Genomic DNA, 22,576 nt, shown 5'->3' on the forward strand with positions numbered 1-22,576 from the left:
TTCACCAAAATAAATGATGGTTTGACAGTGAATATCATCTCTTTTTTGAAAAACAGCCCAAATCCTTTATTATTAACTTGCATTGCTTAGGAAATGACACTGTAAAGAACATTGCTCATTACACTTTCCCCTTTCGCTGGCACATATGCACCTAAAAAAACCTGGCTTCTTGCCCACTGCAGATAAGCATATTCCTTACTGACTTTCCAAAGAAAAAATTCCTGACCTCAGGCCACATTATTTCAAACTTCTGTTCCTGGGTGCTTTTCTTTGAAAATGCTTAGGCAAAGGCTGCCTACTTTGCACTTGTGAGTGCTGCCAACTTTGCACTTGTGAGTGCTGCCAAGATGCAGTTTGGTCACATGAAAAGAAAATTCCATTCACCATAATTTTGCAAACAACTCCTAAGGAAACAAATAAACACGGTGTAAACCAGAGAAAACATCACAGCTACAGTTACAGGAAAATCTTCGTGCTGAATTTTAAAATGTATTCCTCAATATCCCAGGCAACCACTGTGCTATATCAATAACAGAATATGAATAACCTTTTTATTTCAGAGCTAGAACAAACATAAGCAAATCAATATTACCAGAGCTAAAGTACTAATAGTTATTTAGGAGAAATGCTTAACAAGCAAAAAGACAGGAAAACATGTCTAAATTATTACAGACATCACTCATTTTCTGAAATGGCAATTGTGCAATGCAGTAAAGTATTTTTGCATGCTATTTCCATATTTTTTTCAAGAGTCCCATTAAAGAGGTAATTGTTTATGCTTCCTCGATAAAGCATATTGCCTATTGCTTTGTTGCCCCACCGAGAATGGAACAGATTTAGTGAAGTACAGCAAGCTTTGCCATGATAGTGATAATATTGTGCATATTATTTTATCAACACAGCATGAACTCTTAAGTGAGTGAGAAGACTTCAGCTCTCAAGGAGGGACTTTGATGGACAGGAGAGTAACCCTGGGCTGATTAGCAGTGCTCAGGTACAGCAGGTCATGCAGAAGAAGATGGAGAATAGAAACAAGAATGAAACAAGAAGATGAATGGAGAGTTAACCACGTAACTGGGGTGAGGAATGACTGAAGAAGGAAGAGAGAAAGTGAAAGCTAATAGGTATGTGACAGCTCAGTTGTACTGAGCCTGAGAAGTATACTGTCATTCCCTCTAAAGATCTCAGGCTGTTTTGCAAACAATTAGTTTGAAGATCTTCCACTGTGATTTCTTTAGCAAACACAAATACTCTGTGCTTAAGAAGAGTTTTTAAGCAGAGACAATAATGCCTCCGATGCTACAAAGACCTATACTAATTTTTCCAAACGCAGGATAATTGTGATATAAAACTCAGCTCTGACTGACAACATAAATAATGGTGTTTCAGTTTCAACTCAATACTGCTAAAGAGAAACCCTACTGAGTTTACTGCACATTGCACGTTCACCCAGACTGAGCACCCTTAGCACAGGGTGCTCTTGGAAAGAGCAGCCCAAGCTGTGAAGCAGGAATCTAACCAGGCAGAACCATTACCCATAAACTTAAAATAATTTAATTTCTAAGCAAAGTAAGGACATCATGGATTCAAGTTTTTCCTAAGGCTCTCTCTTATAGCAACACAGCAACAAGAGATGGCGAAAAGAGAGACGTTATCCATCTGCTTCTGACAAGAAAGGCGTGGGCCCTAAGTCTTGTCTCTTTGGGTATCAGTGCGATACTTCTGTACTGTGAGGCAGCAACAACATCCTGATCAACATTCATTTTTGACAAGAAAGAAGCTCTTTATCTTGCAACAGAGACACAACCATGCAAACATGGGGTGAGTCAAACATGTTCCTCAAACATGGGAAATTCCCAGAATACTCCAAAGATAACCACTTTCAATAGTATCTCGGTGCCTGGATAGCAACCAGGTACCTAAAGGCATCATGTCATGTGAGTAGAGGCTGAGAGTGCTGAGGGGAGAGAAGACTCAGGGGCATCTTATCCATGTGCATAAATATCTGATGTGGGGATATAGATATACAGGTATAGAGCCAGGTTCTTCTCAGTGATGCCCAGCAACAGGACAAGAGGCAATGGGCACAAATTGAAATACAGGAAACATAGAGAACATAAGTAAAATTTGTTACATGTTGAAGGTGGTCAGACACTGGCATAGGTTGACCAGAGGGGTCATGAAGTTTCCATCCTTGGAGATAATCAATACCCAACCAGGCATGACCCGACCAGCCTGTTGTAGCTGAGCCTGCATGAGCTGGGGGTTGGACAAAGTGGTCTCCAGAAGCACCTTCCCACCCCATCTTTTCTGTGGTTCTGTATTATCAAATATACTCAGAGCGTATTTATAATCTGGAAGCTTAACTATCTTTAACTCTGTCCAACAGCAGATGCCCAACCTTTTTTCTCCAAAGTCCCAGCAATTAAACTATCCCATGCCTGATTGCTGTTTCTGGGAGGATTTGCTTCCTTTCTGGTCACTACTCCCTTTTAGCCTCTTGTATTCTGTGGCACAGTGTTCCCCAAAATGTCATCTTTGTTTATGTTAAAGGCTCTGAGATGTGAAGCTGGTGATTCCCGCTATGAGCACTGAACCTCTCAAAAGAACCCCAAAAAACCCCACCCAGGTTGCTTAGCCGATTGTGTTTCTGACTGGATGTAGATAGAGTAGATGACTCATGGGATGAAACAGCATGAGAGCACGCTGCCCAGGGTTGCTGTCAGCTCCCCATCTCCTGCACCCCAACTGCAGGGGTCCTCTCCCCACCCCAACTCCCCAGAAGCCCTGGGCTCTCCTTGCCCAGCTGCAGAGCAGGTCCCTCCCTGCCAACCCGCCACCTCCACCACAGGTTCCTAATGAAGCTCCGCAGGCAGCAAGTCTTTCATCAGCTTTCAGGCTTTCTGAAGCCCCAAGGTACTCTTCTGAAATGCTGAAAATAAACCCATAAAACAAAATAACAACAAACCAAAAGCCCAAAACAAACACAACCCCTTTTCCCTTAGATTCCAGATAGCCAGCTTCAGCTAGGTAGAGATATCATATTGATGTAACATACCATTAAGAAAAAAGCAGTTCTGTTTGTCAGGTTTTGTGAAGTGCTGTGGGAAGTTTTCTAGTGCTTTGGGTCAGTGAATAAACTCTGTCACTGCCTCACACAGCAGAAGTTAATACTAAGAGACCAACAGTGCAGTCTATGCTTTTGAAGAATCACATATATGTAAACAAGTAATATTTTTAGAATGCCATACACTTTCCACTGTTTAAATCAATGTTCTATTAGTTTCAAAACTAGACTCCTCTTTCCTGCCTAGAAAATGAGTTACTGCTGAAATATGACAACAAGAATTTGTTTAGATTTAGCTAACAGAAGGCATTTTTACCACCGCATATTAGATAGGTTATTATACCACTATTAAGTAACATTTGTGCCCCCTGGGATAAAAGAAACATGACTGGAGATGTTATTAATCCAAACAAAGCATTTGCAAAGCTTGAAATTTCCTTTTTTGGGCACCCATGAAGTTCTAGTTTACATTTACACATAAAGAGCTGGGCAGGGTAGAGGATCCTTCACATGCGAGACGGGAAAAATTGGTAGCTGATGCCATATGGTTTAGGATGGGGTGTTTTCTCAGACTCACCAAACCCTCCCCCACATTTTGGCTTGCAACTATCTAAAGAGAGAAAGGCACGTATATACAAATATTTCAACTACAGCAAACTGTTTCTAAACTATTGAGAGGCAAAAACAATTACACCAGTAAATGGAAGTTACAGGTGCAGGACTTAAAATCGTAAATTAATGAAGTCTTCTCTTTACAAAATTAAGCACATAACCAGATGGCATAACATTTTCAGCATGAAATGAAAAATGAATGTATAGGCACCAAAAGAACAAGATCAGTGATGAAACAATTTCAGATGCAAGTCATAGATAGGTATGTAATGGGATAAAAAAAAAGTTTAGTGCTTCAGAGAGGTAGATTTTCTCATAACTGAAGCATGCAAAATTAGTGACAAGTTAATTTTGCAGATGCTAAAGCTTTCTTAGAACAATGTGCCAGTGTTTTATTTTTCCATATATGATTTCTGAAATAGCTGCATAATAACGAAGGTGCTTCATGTTTGATGTATTGAGATCCATTTTAAAACATTTCACACGAACCTAAAAACATTCTTCCTGGAAAATAGACCACGCAAAAGGAAACTAGTCAGTCATTCAATGACAGGTAAAACCCCCAACAGAAAGCAAGCTGTAATTATGGCAAGTCCTGTTAGTCTTTAATAAGGTCTTAAAAAGAAAAGTCTGTTAAGGGTCCTGCTGTAATATAATAGCTGCCTAGCAGATGCTATAATTAAAGCAGAGTTGTCTCTGCTTTAGGAAACCCTGTTCCAGAGATTTACTACTCAGCCATAAAAATTTAATCTCAGCTCCAAGACTAAAAAAAAAGACAAAATCAGAAAAAAACCCTTCAGGTCTAGTTTAATTCCTTTTCTTCAAGTTTTAGAAAATTAAACCATAGCAAAACCTTTCTTAAAGATAGAAGACTTTACAGCGGTGGAATCTGAACACTTTATTCTGCCCCAAAACCAGAAATACCATCAATAAGGGCAGAATGAATTTTCTTTATTATCCTTTCATTTCTGCATCTTATATTTGGCTTTGATTCAAGACCTTCGAAGTCTGGAATTTGCCTGAGACCACAGGTCCGTGGCCTACTTAATAAGGTGTTTACCCACATTGAACTATACCATGGTTACGGTTTTTCTGAAGCGGTATAGTTATAGCACTACTGTCCTTCATCTGGTGGTGCTCTGTCCTCAGGGGTTTTTTTTTGATGACTGCACTTGGTTCCCTTCCCCACCTGAAGAATTATAGGATCCTAAATATACCTTCACACATGCAACTACATCTATCCATGGAGGGATGGTGTAGAAGAACAAAGGAATGGAACATTGCATGCAAACACAGCCAGTAACACTGAACTGTTTGCTGAGATTGTTGCTGAGATTTCCAACTGGTGCCAACTGTAAAGGCATGCTCAGTACATCATCCTGATGAGATGATGTTAATCGCTAAGCAATTCCAGAAGGAGAAATCAGCTGTGAACAGCTGCCCATGCAACTCATACTGCAAAAAAATGCATTTTTTACATTACATTTTTCTGTAAATCAACCATTCATGGAAGAATACAAAATACAATGATTTGTTCCATATGTAAATTATTACTAAACACTACCACTGTTCTGTGATTTGGATATTCTTAGTGCTATACTGGTTGGCTGTAATGACTAAAAGAGGTAGAATTTATACAGTCTTGGTACAAAGTCGTTCAGAATTTATACAGTCTTGGTTCAAGGTTGTTCTACTTCTGCCGGTGTTTTAATCAAACCCAATGAGAATTTAGGATTAATACGTTCTTAAAGGAATTCCCCTTAGCGGTAAAATACAGCAGATCATTTCTCTTATTATTTCTTTGTTATATAATATATGAAAACTGCCTTTCACATCTGCAGCTATTTCACATTAGATTCGTAAACATTTTAAAAATGGACCCCAAAATATATTTTTTAAAATTTGCAGCATCTGTAGCTTTTTGATGAAAAAGTGTCCAAGTTTCAAAATTCCTTCTGAAATTATTGAAGTGAAACTATGTCTGGCTTAGTCTTTAATGCCACTATGAAAAGGAGAGGGAGAGAAACAACACGAAACACTACACTGACATTTTACTCTGGAGAAAATGTTGGTTGCTAAATTGTTTTAGCATCACTGCAGCCTTCTCTAGGTTTTTACATCATCTTTTTCAAATGACCAGCTCTTAATAGAAGAATAACCTTTTAAAGAGCTCTAACAATCTAACTGTATACAACATGGAGAGCTTAAAGTTTTACAGAAGATAAAATATACATTACAGAAAATCAGCTCATACAATGGTTTGAGTGAAATCTTGGAATGAAGAGGAAATAGGCAGGAAGCAAGAATAGACTGGATATACCAGGAGACAAATGCGGTCCTTGACTGACAGAATCCTGCCCATATGGGCAATGGGCAGACAAGCCAATTTCAATGATTCAATATTCCTCTTTTATCCTGGAGTTCTACATCAGGATAGTCCTACATCATGAAGTCCTACATCTGGGTTGGAGCAACCCCAGGCAGAGAAAAGATTCAGAGCAGCCCTGCAGAGAAGGACTTGGGGGTGTTGGTCAATGAGAAAATGAACATGAGCCGGCTTCAGTGTGTGCTTGCAGCCCAGAAAGGCAACCGTGTCCTGGGCTGCATCAAAAGGAGCGTGACCAGCAGGTCGAAGGAGGTGATCCTGCCCCTCTACTCTGCTCTCGCGAGACCTCACTTGTGTACAGTTCTGGTGTCCTCAACATAAAAAGGACATGGAAGTGCTGGAGCAAATCCAGAGGAGAGCCATGAGGATGATCAGGGGACTGGAGCACCTCCCATATGAAGATAGGCTGAGAAGGTTGGGGCTGTTCAGCCTGGAGAAGAGAAGGCTGTGTGGAGACCTCATAGCAGCCTTCCAGTATCTGAAGGGGGCCTATAGGGATGCTGGGGAGGGACTTTTCGTTAGGGACTGTAGTGACAGGACAAGGGGTAACAGGTTAAAACTTAGGGCAAGTTTAGGTTGGATATAAGGAAGAAGTTCTTTACTGTAAGGGTGGTGAGGCACTGGAATGGATTGCCCAGGGAAGTTGTGAATGCTCCATCCCTGGCAGGGGTCAAGGCCAGGTTGGACAGAGCCTTGAGTGACATGGTTTAGTGGGAGGTGTCCCTGGGGGGTTGAAACTAGATGATCTTAAGGTCCTTTCCAACCCTAACTATTCTATGATTCTATGATCACATGAAAAAAAAAAAGTAAATAAAAGAAGTAACTGAAAGGAGGGCAACCTTTGGGTGTGAAGGAAATCCACTCATATCCCACATGAAGAATTTTAACCATTTCTCATCCAGTGAAGTCCCATCAATAACGCTGCTGAATGGGTGCTGCAGTTGATGCTTTCCTACTGAGGAGCCAAATTGCAAAGAAAAGAGAGAACAATGGGAAGATAAAGGTTGTTCTCTGAAGACGGTGGTGAGAAGGAATAGCTGTCTGGGGCAGCCATAGCTCTGGCACTCTTTGCTAGACTATCACAGTTTTTTCCGCCACAGATCTTGAATGTAAAGAAAATACTCCAGAACTCCATGGAAATAGGATGGCAAATAAGGAGATACAAAACACTCTTTATAATCAGATACTACAATAACAACTCAGACTAGAATTCATTTTGAGGCTTTTTTGTTAAAACAAAAAAAAAAAGGCAAAAATAAGTAGCCAGAGTCACTACCTAAACTGAGAACAAGCACAGAAAGAGTGTAGTACCAGTCCAGTGTCTTTTTCTTGGGCAGCTCTGAAAGTGATGATTTAGCCAACAGCAGAACAAAAATGTGTTTGTCTATTTGTGAGATGCAATTTTTTTCAGAAACACATTAATGACTATTTCAAGAAATTATTCTGATTGGTTTTCTGTGATTTTTGTGCTTTTTCAGTGTTTGGGGAGAGACAAAGCAAGAAAATGTGACAGCTGTATTTTTGCATGTATTTTTGACCGCCACAGAAAAAAGTCTTTTTTCTGTAAGTCCCATTAAGATGTGTATCATCATGCAAGCTTCACTTTTGCACAGTGTTACTTAAGTCAGTATAACATACATGATGCACAAGGTTCTCTGTCAAAATTGGAAGTGAGTGATGTTGAATCCAGTCCCTTCTGTCGCTTCCTGTCCTTACAGCACCATAACAAGTGCCCCATAATGCTGACTGCATAGATTTGAGCCAATTGTCTACAGTCAGCTGCTGTCTGAGCAACTCTGGAGAGATTAACATGTTTGTTACAACAACAATAAAGAATTCTGCAACTCAATTTATTTGTGTTTATATAGCTATATATGACAGCTCAGGTAATTTGAGTTTACCATTACTCCCTTAAAAAGCCCATGCAGTGCATCCTCACGTGCTCAAGCCATCTGGAAAGACATTTCTTGGTTTCAATCTACCCATACTTGTAGAGACTAAATGTTCTGAAATCTGGAGATTTTATGCAGATGACTTAATATTCTGCTTTTCATATTTGATGATTCATTACCTTATTTACATAAGTGCCAACAAATGGTCCCAATTACTAGCACTAAAGTCTGAAAAGGCTGCGGCACAGAGCATGCTTTAGGAATGCAGCAACTGCTGTTTTCTTTATTTCTGGCATATACTTGGGGTGGTGTCCAGGTTACCCTAATGGCTGCTCCAGCCTCCATCATTAAGTATTGCTCTTCAGGAACATAAAGGGAAAATCCAATACAGTCATCAAACCACAGACAACAGTGGATGACAATGAAGCAAAGAAAACTGAAACAGTAGTCTTTCCAGGCAAGAAAAACCTTGACGAACCAATAATACTACCACTAAAACATAAGGGCCTATGAAGTACGTTATTACAACCTCAAACTATTTTCTGAATAGAAAACTAAACTAGTGACCATGCCAAGTATAATATATAAACATAAAATCTCCTTTGAAAAAAAGCTCAGTGGCCATTTGTGAAGACAGGTTAACATAAGTTAAAATAAAGAGGACACTGCACAACTAGCATTTCTGCCTAGGACCATGAAGGAAATTGGTAAATGATGCTCTGAGTGCATACTTTATATCCCCCAAAAGCAGATTATTTACTACACTCTACCAAAAAGTGTTTTGTGATCTGGCTCTTCTTGGTGCTGTATCAGTTGGCTGTAATGACTAAAAGAGCTTAAAATGTACAGTCTCAGTGCAAAGTTATTTTATTTGTACTGATGTGTTAATGATAGAAAATAAAAATTTAACTTTGATACATTCTTGATTGATCTTAACGTGTCAAAATAAAAATGATGCTATAAGGACTACTATATAAAGAGCAGACAGACACATGTACTCAAAAAACACATATAAAACAAGAGAAACAGAAAGAAAATAGGCAGAAAGAATAGGAAGGAGGATGGTAACTCCCCTCCAGTAAGCCCTACTGAGCTGTTAGGCACCAGTCTGTTATCAGGGAGGCTTCAGCAAGTCTGACCTGAATTCCCTGCACTGAAATACAACCACCAAGTCTACCATGTTATTATATGAACCATAAACAGAATAATTCAGAAGTTATTAAAAATTAATGTTATAAATTCTGACAGCAACCCTTCATGACGTCCCTCATTTTAATAGTCTTTAAAATGCCTTTCAGTGAAATGGTCTGTATTGGGGAAAGTCTGGAATAACTTGGGTCAAGAAAATCAGTTTTTTCAGCTCAAGACTCCTTCAAAAGAGAAGGATCTGAGTAACTTCCATATTTAACATTCGAATTAAATTGATCTTTTTCCATCTCTACTGGCCTTTAAAGACCAGTTTGTAAATTATTTACTCCCACATCAAGTTTTGCAACTGGGAATTAAAATAGTTTCCAGATAAAGCACAAAACTAAAGAAAACTATTGCCTTCTACTTTACATATAACAACTCTACAATGCCAACAGACACTGAACACAGTAAAAATGGAGGCAATGACCACAAAGCTAGCTTCAAGTAAATAATCCTTCCAGGCCTAAAGATTAGACCTGAATATACTTTCACATATGGTGATGTCTTCAACTGAATAAAATAATCCATTCTCAATCACTTGCCAAGGTTGTATGACACACATCTTAATAATTTTGAAGATCAATATTATAAAATGACAGAAAAAAATATTTTTTAACTGACAATGGTTTGGAACATTTTCTGCCTAAACTTTTCCTTTCAAGCTTCCCAGCAAGTTTCTACAGCACAAGCAAATTAGCCATCTTTTTCCACTAGCAGCAACTACCTCTGTTCTTTAGCTAATAAGATCACAGTCACTTAGCCTTTAGAAACACCAATATCATTCTAGTGATTAAATCCATCCATTTAGGGTTCTACACTCAAACATAACTGTACAGGTAATTTTATTTTGGTATAGCCTAACCACATAACAAGAGTCTGGTCCAGATTCAGGTTTTAATCCTACACTTTCCAAGTACATTATGGCATACTTAAATTATCTTACAGTCGCTGTCATACTACACATCAGCCTTGGTTCTATCTCAGCCATCAGATTCTGCAGTTGGAGTTGCTCCTTTGATTGTTCTTTCCATTTATTTGACTGGGCATCAAGTTTTACTGTGCTAAATACACTACAAAGCCCATCAAAAGGAAGCCTTGCACTTTGCAGGGTGATGTCACCCACCAGGCGCACGTGAAATGCGATGGTAAGGAAGCCTTGTGAGTATCTGTGCAGAGCAGTCCCTGGGACAGTCTGGGAAGCTTCTGGTGACAAAGAGGCAATCTGGGCAGAGAAAAGGGTAAAGAAGCAAAGAAGGCAAAAGTGAGAATAAAAAAAAGGGGGGAAATTCTGCCAGTTATCATGGCTGTACAACATTAGGCGTATTTTTAAGTAGGAGAGAATACACGATGTTGCTACAGAAAAGGACTCTGGAAATTCAAGAGAGATGTCCATTAGCCCACTCTCATGATTGCAAGGAGTTGTCCTGGGCATTTTGCTGTGGAGCAGCTTAAAACTTTTCTCCTTTGCAAACGCCTGACGGTGTTAAGGAAGAGGACCCCTTCACCACTCTATCCCTGATAGACTGCAGCCCTGAACAACCCTCAGGACCAGTCCAGGTCAGCACAAAATTCACTTAAAACTATGCTCAGTCAACCCACAAATGTTATCCCCAAAGCCTCCTTGACCACAGTTGTGATTATCATCCATTATTTCCAGAAAGTTTATAATTTCATAATCTATTTATTTTGGTTACTGTAAAAAAAAAAAAAAGGTCAAATTTCAGCATGGTTCTAATAGACACCGAAAATCTGCAAACCACAAATCTCAGCCTGGCTCTGTGAGAGATGAAAGAAAAAAAAAACAAACAACCAACAATCTGAAACCTTATTTAAGACATTTTTCTTTACAGCTAATATTATTGATGAATCAAAGTGTGTTATTTTACCCGTGGTCCATAAAACCCTATTAAAATCATAAATATACCAGTTAGACTTCAGGGAACAGCATCGTTTTACCCATTTCTAGAAAATATACACTATTGATGAGGAAAGGCTTTCCTAGCAATACCATGACAGAGTGGCAGGCTGGAGTGATGGTGTACTTCAGGGTGATTTGTTCAGCAAAAACAACAGGTGCAGCTGGCTTTTTCCAGCCATAAGTTCTTCCATTTGCAAGCTAATAGTAGGTTGCTAAGTCAATGTATGCCTCTGTAGTTTGTATTACACAGAAAGCATTTTTTTAAAGTTGCGTAATTGTCACAGAAGTTTAATTTTAGCCAAATGAACAATTCAAAGAACAGTTAATTAAACTCTCAAAAGATAGCTTTTATTAATTTAGGGGAAAAAATGCCCACTCCATTCACAGAATAGCAATTAGGAGAAAAGATAAATCAATACATTTGCATTTATCAATTACTGTTATTCACCAAGCAGAATCTGGGAACTTTGATAAAGAATCTTCAATCCCGTCAGTACTTAATTACAACTCATTAACTTTTCATTAACTTCAAGCTTAGCAAAAAGCAACAGCAAGTCTTTGATGGTACCAGGGTTGGCAATGTCCCATGTTAGATATATTCTTTGTTTTGGGGAAGTTATTCGTGTTTAGCCAGTTTTGCCATTGCTGTATAACAGCAACACATCAATCAGTGCTAAGAAAATACCCCAGGACTCTTCCTTTAAATTGACTCTACATACACCTTAAAGCTTTGAAGTAACTTTTAAGATAACACATGACACCACTTGGACTCTTACAAAAAGGATCGTGAACTGTGAAAGATACGTGGAGATTATTCAGGAATGCTTGCACTGGAAACATGCAGCCAACCTCTCCCCATCCCAGCTGCAAAGGTTTTGGGACATGGGTGGCAGTTGTGCAGGAGAACTTGCAAGAACCTGGGATGCTAAAGACACAGAGGAAAAGAAATGAACACCCACTGAAGAGCAGAGCACTGACTAGAGTTACAGGAAATCCTTCACCTAGAAAAACCTCCTGCTGAGAGCAGGGAAGCTGTGAAGTCTGACCAGCTTGCTCAGGCCTTGGAAACCTCCACAGATGAAGCACGCACAAGCTCCCAGGGAAACCTCTGCGGCTGCTTCAGCCTCCTCAAAGTGAACAAGGTTTTCCTTCTATCCACTCAGAACCACCCTCGTTTCAGTTGCTGTCTGTTGTCTCTTGGTTGCTCACCACCTACTGCTGCAAGCAGCAGTAACCTCCTCACTGTGACCTGAAAGGCTGCTGCAAGGTACCCCTGGTCTGCCCGTCCTCTTGCTAAGCCAGACCCACTTCTGCACCCTTTCCACCCAGGGCAACTGTTCTAGCCCCCACCATCTCGGTGGCCCTCTGGTTTATGGGTGTTTGCTGTGCTGGAGGGCCCAAAACTGTATAGTGTCGACGAGGTTTAATAAGCGCTAAGTAGAAGGCACTGATTCCCCCCTCTCAGCCATGGGATTGTGCCCTTTCCATGGGACCTACAGTGCTGCTGTCCCTTGCTGTCATCATGACCTCAGGTTCTGGGGGGGCAGCGGGGGTGTCACCCCTTCCAGGGGCAGGACTTGGTGGCTATCACTGCCGAATCTCATGAGGCTCCTCTTGGCCGCATCCCTCTGGCCTGTTTAGTCCCTCTGGATGGCAGCTCTGCCCCTAAGCTTCTCCCATCTAGGTGTCCTTTCCAAACTCAATGAGGGTGTTCTCTGTCACCTCCTCTAGGTACCTGGTGGACCGGTAAAACACAAGTCCCACCTGGACCCCAGTGGAACCATCCTGCCACTAGCCTCCAGGAAGAGTGCAGCGTTAACCACCACCCACTGTTGTTTTGCCCACTCAGACTATGGCCCAGCCTGAGCACAAAAATACTGTGGGGAGAGAGTGTAGGAAGCCTAGCTAAAGCCATGATAAATGGTGTTCACAGTTACGCCCTCCTCAGAGCAGTTGTTCTGCTGCGGAAGACAGTGGGGTTGGTCAGGCATAAATACCTGCCTTTGTACTGGGTACAGACGTCAACAAAATGAGCAAAAACCTATCTCCTATGGTAATGACAGGTAGATATGAAAAATGGGGGAAACAATGAAAAATCAGGCCAAGCAAAGATCTTTTTTGTTATTTTTTCTTTTCCAAAAGCGTGTGCACATTCTTACTATTGATTTTGGTAGGACAAAAATTCCACCTGAACAAAAAGTTCTGAAATGGACAAGTACAAGCATATAGAGAAACCGCTTTTTCATTTAGACATCTGACTCAGTTATAATTATGAAACTTTTTCATTTAAACTAAAGGTGACACTAGAAATCAGTCTTAAATGCAGCTTTCACAATAATCAGCACAAAAGCTGTAGGAGATGGAGAGAGAGGATGAAGGAATAAGCGCTACCCAGAACCAGCTTTTCACACAGTGTTACATATTTTCAGAGGCATTTCAAGGCTAGAGTGTAAACTTAAATAGACAAAAGAGGAAGTTAATTTTAAGCACTAAGAAAAAGCTCAAATCATCTTAATACGAGCATAAACTATTTTAGCTATATTAATTTGAGATTTTTTTTTCCTTCTTTGGTGCTGCACCTGATGTAACTCCTGTCTGTGTTAAATGAGAGTCTTATGCACTCCAACTGAGTAGCTCACAGTTTAAAAAAAAGCAGAAAAATTTTGTAAACCATATAAAAAATAAGGCTGTACTTAAACTAATCTGACATGGCAGTAATCTTATTTTTCTGACGTCAGGTTTTCCATTATTATGGACATATTTAAATGCATTGCATTTCAAAAATATTTAAAAATGAGACCTTTACTATTAGAGGAAAGAATACTTTTACTTCTCCTAGACCAGGATCAGATACCAGATGACAACAGTTTTGTGCATTTGTGGCTTTGGCATTATTGGAGGGTAAGCTAGGTTTTTAAGCTGATGATGTGACCTGGGCTGTTCCAGTTTCCTTGTTATACGCATGAGTGTGAGAAAAAAATAAATGCTATTAAAAAGAAAACAGCTATCACCCAGAACCCATAAAATGTGTGGATTTAAAATTGAACTTAAACATACTAAATTAGCCACAGTTTCTGTACTTTGTGGAATATTTTTTCCACAAAACCACAAGAATCTTTTTTAAAAATAGTGTTCTCTCTAGAATTTATTCAAGAGCTATGCTTATTTTGCCAGCGGCATGGAAGCACAAGTGCTTTGAACAATTTTATGTTCAGTGGTTAGACTGTCCACATTTTACAAATGCCCTGTTGAACTATGTATAAGATGATTTCAAAGCATACATATCTTTTACTAATGTCAGATACACACCTATATAATGTGGTAAGATATGATTACCATTAAATCTTTACCAAAAAAGAAGAAAATAATCATGAGCAAGTGGAGCTTATTTATTTATTTCTCAAATTAAACTGCAAGCCTGACATGTATTGTCAAATTCCCTGCCTCGGATCTGACCACAACCATCAGACGTGGCTGAACAACTGTGCTCCAGACCTGAGGTCCATTGGAGCAGGAAGGAGGGTTATAGTCCTCTCACTCAGAGGGTAAGATCTGTATGCTAAATCAGTACATATGCATGTTTTTTCTTTGTAAACATGAAGTTTTACATTACACATACTTCACAGTGTAAATGCTGACTGCTGAAAAGCAAGATCTATTCTTCTTCCTCCAAGCCAGACCCAAGACCTTGCCTCTGACCTTGAAAGCAAGCCACAAAACATTCAATCCCTCTCTGAGTGGCCATGGTCCCACCAGCCTGGCTGGTTTAACTGATTCACCCTGAACCCCCATGTGCACTAGATACAACGCAAGGGAAGCTGAAGGACTACTCAGTTAAGGGCAATAGGACCCCTGTTTTCTCCATGGCCTGTAGTTTCATCAATTAGACACAATGTCAGTTTGTTCCCTAAGTCAACCTTAAACAATCATTAAATGCTTTACACCATTATTTTAAACTTCTCACAAACCATACACCTTTCCCTGCATAGGAATGTCCTATGAGGAGCAGCTAAGGATTTTGGGCTTGTCCAGTTTGGAGAAAGGAGGCTGAGGGGTGACCTCATTGCTCTCTACAGCTTCCAGAGGAGGGGAAGTAGAGAGGGGAGTGCTGATTTCTTCTCCCAGCAATCAGATGTATGGGAATGGTCTAAAGCTGTGCCAGGGGAGGTTTAGACTGAACATTAGGAACCATTTCTTTGCCAAGAGGGTGGTCAGACACTGGAACAGGCCTCCTAGAGAGGAGGCTAATGCCTCCTGCCTTTCAGTGTTTGAGAAGCATTTGGACAAGGCTTGTAACAACATGCTTTAACTTTTGATGATCCCTGAAGTGTTCAGGCAGTTGGACTAGATCATCACTGTAGGTGCCCTCCAACTGAAAATATTCTATGCTGTCCCACACAGACACCAGTCTTTCTTCAAACTTTTAAAACTGTGCAGCAAATTTAAGATCATTCAAGACTATAAGGAAGACATACAGTAAAGGTAACAAATATATTATTATGAACACTGTATTAATTCAGTCTCATTTATTCCTATGCAACAACACACATTTGCACAAATACGGAGTGCCACAGAATTTGGATCTTGTTTGTGGCATTATACACAGAACTTTGCACAAAACCTCTGTGCCTGTGAGGTTCTTATTCTGTTATTCAGATGTCAGCAAATAATACACAGACAGAAGCAAACTGCTGGATGTTTGCATGAAATACATATTTACCAGTCACCCCAATAGAATATACAATGCTGTAATTGTAACTAAATCTATGAGCCAGATTTGTACTTTGGGGGATGAGCTGAAGTACATGTCTTCCTCTGACATGAGGCACCTTCTTCAGATTTTTACTTCCCCTGCTATTCACAAGTCCAAGACAGACAGAAGAGCATTAGGCTCCTGCCACAAGTTTGCAGACTGTTTTCCGTGCCATCAGGGCAGCAGCGGACCAGCAACATCTGGTGCATCCAACCACTTATTGTGCACCCTTTACTTTTTTACCAGGTCACTAGGAGTAGCATTGACAAAAACACTCCACAACTTTAGCATCACAGCTTTTGGCAAGAATATTGTCACTGTTTCATAATGAACAGCCATAAAGGCCACGCTGACAAACTGGAGCAAGACTCGGCTCCAATGAGCTGTCCCCAGGATTAAGTTTCCCCAATACAGCTGTCTCCAATCACAAAGACTGCACTTCCTTTTTCGGCATTATTAATCTTATGAAAAATGGTAATTTTCCTTGTGGTTTGACATATTCCACGTGGCTATTCAGCAACATCTTACATAGATGGCCTTTTAAACCTTTTTTCATAATAAATGCCATATGGGAAGGATGGAGATACAGGTGATGTTCAGTTTGAGTCAAACTAATGCTACTTTAATTCCAGCCCTCTAATGAAAACGGGACTGAACATACCCTATCAGCTTATCATTCTCACCGACTACACTGCTCATGTGGAGGTCTGGTCTGCAGTACTGTGGCGGAGGATGGGTAAGTCCCGACACAGCATCACTACTAAAAACATGTGGCCAGATACATTCAAGTAATAGCCTGTCAACTTCCAGGATAGGCAAGAATTTTCAAGCAAGTGAAAGTGAGCTAGTATAAGCAGAAGAAAGAACTAAATTTTTTGAGGTGTTTCAAAAGAAAGGAGAAGTAAAGGCTGTCAAGGAAAGGAGAGGAATACCTCCCCAGGACAGCACTTACTGCGTTAACATAGACTCAAATTTTGCAGTATCAGCAAATGCACTGTTTACTTCAAGGCTGCTTGCTTGACACCTGTCATTTCTAGACAGCACCATATTTGTTTTATTTCAGAAATTCCAGAAGTCAAAATGCAATTCATGTATTATACAAAAATAAAAGGAAAACAATTTACATCTAAATACAATACAATGTTTTTTGTTTACTAAACAATTTAAAAAAAGACTCCAGAGATTGAAGCTTCCTAAAAGGTAACACCAGGTAAAACTGGAAGATTTTTTGCTACAGCAGAGGCAGAATGCAAAGGAGAACAAGGAAGCAGAAGTAATGTGAAACATTTCAAAACATGAAGGAAACATGAACTGCAAGTTAGATGTAAGGGTTAGAACTCCAGGAGGCTGTCAAAGAACACCAATTGATTTAATTTTCCTCATGGGTAAATAATGAAAAAGTAAAATTTCCAGAGAAAGTAAAGCAAATGTACCATTGTATATACAGAGTGAAATGGGCATAACAAGGACTGCGTTTTTACTACTTGATGCAATCAGCTCAAATAGCTTGTCTGTCACATCTTCTGATTGCTCAGAAAGTTTCTTTTAAAAAAATCAGGACATCACCTGCTATTTCTTACCTATGCCTATGAACTGCACAGAAATCGAAGATAATGACAAAGAAGCCATAAATCAGGTGAAGGTGTCAGCATGGTCCATTATTTTCTCCAGGAATTTCACACAATGTTCTGTTAATTAACAAAAATTACAACTCATCTTTAGTCCAAGATTCTCATCTGACTGATCAGTCATGACCCTGAAGTCAAATAAAGGATTTCTTCCCAAGCTTCACAGACTTTAAAGTGACTTATCTCAAGAATGATCAAAGTTGTTATCCTGAGTATCACGGGTATGTTCATGACACACTGCTTAGGACATCCTACTCAACAAGGGTTCAGATATGCACTGTATATTGACAGGTCTTTGCTTTCATACCATGTAAGTAATTGGCTGGGATACCTTCTCCATTTGCTTGACTGGTTTTTAAGGAATAAGGATGAAAACCTGATACAAGTCAAGACATCATGACTTTGCAAATTCTTGACATTTTCTAAAGTAACTGAACAGGAACTGAAACACAATCAAGAAAACAGATGGAGATGTTCTGCCCCTCAGCACAGTGCTTCACATTGGGCAGATCACAAAGGTGCCAAGAAAACAGTCAAAAGCTATGGTGCTCTGTGAGGTGTTGAGACAGTCTCAGCTCTTCCTCAGATGGCTGCTAGCATGAACTGAGACTCCCTGAGCTCCTGATTTGAACAATTAGATCTTGAATACAATCTGATTCAAAGCCCATATTGAAACCTTCTGACTTATTCCCACTAGGGTTGACTCAGGTCAGTCTTCATCAACTTAAAATCTAGCTTAAATCACAAGCGAAAAATGCCTCATGTTTTGTCTACTGAAAAAAATGGTATCTGATTTTCAGGACCCTCAAATCTGATTAAGAGTAGATTCTTGTAAAATGACATTAGGAATCCAAAATACAAATCCTAGAAAATAATTTTAAGAACAACTGAAATTAAAATATTTATTAGCAAAGCAAAACATAACTTACTTTAAAAAAATATAAGGCTCCTTATTTTCCTCCTTCTTATTCTTTTTACAAATCAGCAGCTCTCACCAATAATATTGTCACTGCTGAGTTATTGCTGGAAGTCACACCTTGAGGGTGAAATCTGCTTATATTAACCACGCTCAAATATTACAATATTTGTAATAGCACAGGTACCCCACAAAGGGGTTTGCCTGTTTCTATGGTTTATTTTGCAGATAAGAAACTTTCTACATATTGCATTGGGTTCAAACAGATGATAAGGAGCCCACTTTGGCACTGGTTTGCAGCCTCTTTGACTTAAAGTCAGTTAAAAAACTCAGGGAAAAACAGCAGGGGGTTATGGTAGGATTTCAAGTCTCCTCTGAGCACATGCAGCTGATCTTGCAGTAGCCAAATCACAAAGAAAGCAGACGAATAAAATACTGGCCTAACGGCCAACGTGATGCAGCGCAATACATTATTGCAGATACTATGCCCCTTCTTACTGTAACAGAGTAATGCCCATGTAAAATACCAAGTTAAATAATGAGATCTGCCAAATGTGGGCACCCCTGTCCCTTAGTTTCCTTGATCTCAGGCCTCCTTAGGAATAGCTGGGCTCCTTCCAGCCTCATTTTACTCTCTTCTCCTCTGTTTCACTTGACAGAGACTGGAGAGAGTCACAGACACCCACAGATCCTACCCAATACCCCTGCAGATCCTCAGATAAGAATAAGCTGTGGGGCCCCTCCATGGAGGTTTGGTTAATTAACCCTTTCCTTACGGCACCAGCCCCAAGGCTCATGCACTCTGTCACAGACACTCAAGGTAGATTTAAAAGGTCATTTCACACTCAGCTCCCAGTGACCTCAAAGGAATCTTCAAATACTTATTGTTTCTGACAGGTCATGTATTTAGATTGATAAACACAGCCCTGTCAGATGAAAAAGAAGGAGTTTCTATTTTCATTTCAATTAGAAAGAATGAAAAGCATTCAGCATTTCTTGGTGCCAAGTTTAGGCACTCTAATTCTAAATTCTAGCTAAAATGCTCATTAAAGTGATCTATGTCACCTTATCTTTTCCACCCAGACAGCTCCTTTGGTATCTGTCTTTAGATCTTTACATTCTTAACAAGTGTTTGTATTCAGGCTAATTTTGTATTCAGTATCTCCTCTCCATCAGGTGACTTACTCAGTTTAGTTTCATCCTACCTATATAAGAGACAATTTTTCAGATACAATGACCGTATATGATCTGTTGCTGAAGAAATGACTAAAGACCAACATGAAAAAAATGCTTAATCTGAAAAATAATATTTAACTAAATGAAACAACCTGAAATAGACAAAACAAATTCTGTTTTTACAGAAAACACCTTTCTATTGCAATGTCATGCACAGATAATTTTTTGCCATTTAATTATTTATTTTTTTTTAACGATGTGAAATAATTTGCTTTATGTGGGGGGGTTGCAGATATGCTTAGCTAAAGTAATTGCCAGAACCAGACTGGCATTCAGAGTGTGAGTGCTCCAATAAGTCTGTACACAGTGGGATAAATTAGCTGTAAACTAATGACTAAAAAATTAAACAAACCAATTAATTCAGATGATGATGATTACATTTATTAAGAGCCTGTGAGTAGCTCTGCAAAATCCATTGCACTGCACTGACACTACCTAAAGCCTGCGTGATGTTCTGCAGTCATCTGCAGTCACAGTATGGTGTCCCAAAGTCATCTCGGAGGTACAGGAAAATAAAAAGTTACACAGTAATGTCCTTCTCTCTATCAGGACACTAATGGAGTGTGAACTATATCAAATGAGCACAAGGAAGAACATTTGCTGCAAATTTTACTCAACAGCAGTTCAAGCTATCATACATCAGGAAATGAAAATAAGAGGTGAAGAGTACATACTTTATTATTTCAACAACCTACTGTACTAATGGAATAAAACCTTTCCTCATAAAAAGACATTAGTCTATGCTGACCGTACACTTTCTCTCTCCCCAGGAATGAACTGATACACAGCTGAGTCTACTTCAGTACCTACAAAATGAATTGTCAGTTGGAAACAACTAATATTCTTCTACTATATTTCACAGACTTGTTTTACAGCTCCTATTTTATGACCTGCAGGTTAAAACCAAGTTCCTACAGTATGTGAGAATTTTTTGTTCTATGACCTTGAACACTACAGAAGTTATCAGACATTTTTTGTCAAACTTTCATAACATCTGCAGCTACAATATATGTCTATCCTATCTTTCAGGAATACAGATTGATGCTATTGAGCTGCTTAACATACCAGCTTAAAGGCAGCAAAGTAAATACTCTTCAGAAAGAAAAAATAAAGGTAGTAATAAGGAACGGGTGTTCAGATTTATCAACTCACAATGCAACATGTGTTACGTGTATGGGCTTGGGGGTAAGATCATTGGACTTTCACTTACATCATCTTAAATTCGTTGTTCAAAAGGCTGATGGAAATATTTCTGGATTACAAGCAGTTGCTGAAATTTTCAAGTGAAGTAAAACTCCTACAGCTGTATAAATATTATGGAAGTATCTATGTTACTCACAGACTTTTTTCTTTTTCTCATGGGGACTTTCAGACCACCAGAGGACTCCGAGTTTCTACAACTCTAGAGTCAGACCAACAGCATTGCATGCAGGGATGAGAATTCAAGTTTAAGGATCCCTTTGCTAATCTGGGCCATGCAAATAGTTCTTGTTCCTCCCTTCATGACAAATATAAATAAGGTTGTGTGCAGACATACTATGGAAAGCTCATATTAGGGACAACCACTATGAAGGAGCATTGAAGTTTTATCAGTGGTTCTGTATCAGGAGAATTGCTCCCATATAGCATCCATCCACACTGTAATAGACATAGTGTTTTATCAACTTTTCCCTTTTCCAAACCCCCTTTTGATTTCTCTTCTTTCCATCTTTCTGTCCTTCACCACAAGCACTAAAGTACCCTGAATTTTTCTAAATAACTTGAACCTGGTATTCTCTACTGCTTCTTCCTCCTATCCACCTGCTTTGCACGGTGTATTCCCATTCCCCTCAGCAAGCCCAGGTTTTCCTCTCCACCTGCAGTGGCTGCTGTTCAACGTGGCACTGAAGAAAATGCCTGTCCCCACGTGTGCAGTCTGTCCCTGTTTTCATTTTTAGAGAGGAATTACATAAAAACAGGGAAGTTAGCTAAAAGAAAACCTAGGAGAGTGATTAAAAGATTAAAATAATTGCATGTGCCAGGACACTCTATGAAGATACCATACAAGAAAGGCACAGCTATAAGCAGAGCATGAGAGTAAAAAAAAAGCAAACCCAAACCCAAACAAAAGCAGTCTAATAAATCTTCCCAGTCCTCCATTTCCAAAAGATATTACGAGGAAAAGAGCAAAAAAAGCTATCAAACATGAAAAACATTCTAAAAACATACCTTGTCAAAAAGGAAAACAGAACTCATGAGCGGGAAAGGAAAAGATTATATGAGTCTCAGCAGACAAATATGGGGAGTAAGTAAAGCAAAGTCATTATACTTAATGGACATTTTTAAAAGACACAAAGTATTATGAAACAAATGAGGAAACAATAGAAAGCTTCACTCTATAATAAAGCGATGACAAGTATCAAAAGCCATTGCATCAAAACAACCAAAACAAACAGAAAAATCCCAAGCTATTTAGATTTTTAAAAGAGTCATTAAGAAAAATAATTTGCAGTCTGTTCCACAAGCAACAAAATGATATTAAGATACAAAGAATGTGAACTAAAAAATGACGCATTGAACAAAGGAGCAAACATTGAAAGCAAGCGTTTAGTAACCTCTCCTAATCAGGCTTTAAGAGCTCTGGTATTTTGTGAAATGTTTGAAATACGCACTGACCTACTTAGGATGTTCACAACCAATTTAAAAGAAAAAAAATCCTGAAGTCTAGGAGCTGCTCAGTAAAGCCAGTGATTCCCCCTCCATTTAGTGCTGTGATAACTTTGAAAAGTACTGCTTTCCCTGCAAACGCTATCTTACTGACACATTACTAATAATGATTTGGGTTCCAAATTAATCTTAAATATCCTTCTTCTGCCAAAATGTAATCACCTTCAAGCCACAGAGTGCTGCACTGCTAAAAGCTTACATCAGCATCAGGCACTTCAGGGCACGCGTCAGTCTGTCCTGGCACCTCTCCCTGGGGCACCCAGCAAATAGG

At 39.4% G+C, this 22,576-nt stretch overlaps 1 protein-coding gene across 5 annotated transcripts in view; it reads right to left on the minus strand.

The window, feature by feature from the left end:
* The window catches only part of KIAA1217 (KIAA1217 ortholog), a 372,954-nt gene that overhangs the window by 234,481 nt on the left and 115,897 nt on the right, over positions 1 to 22,576 (minus strand). The gene's annotated exons all lie outside the window — the stretch shown is intronic.

This window comes from Pezoporus occidentalis, unplaced genomic scaffold, assembly GCF_034315485.1.
Source record: "Pezoporus occidentalis ecotype Australia unplaced genomic scaffold, CSIRO_AGI_Poc_V1 ctg40, whole genome shotgun sequence".
In the NCBI taxonomy this organism is placed as follows: domain Eukaryota; kingdom Metazoa; phylum Chordata; class Aves; order Psittaciformes; family Psittacidae; genus Pezoporus; species Pezoporus occidentalis.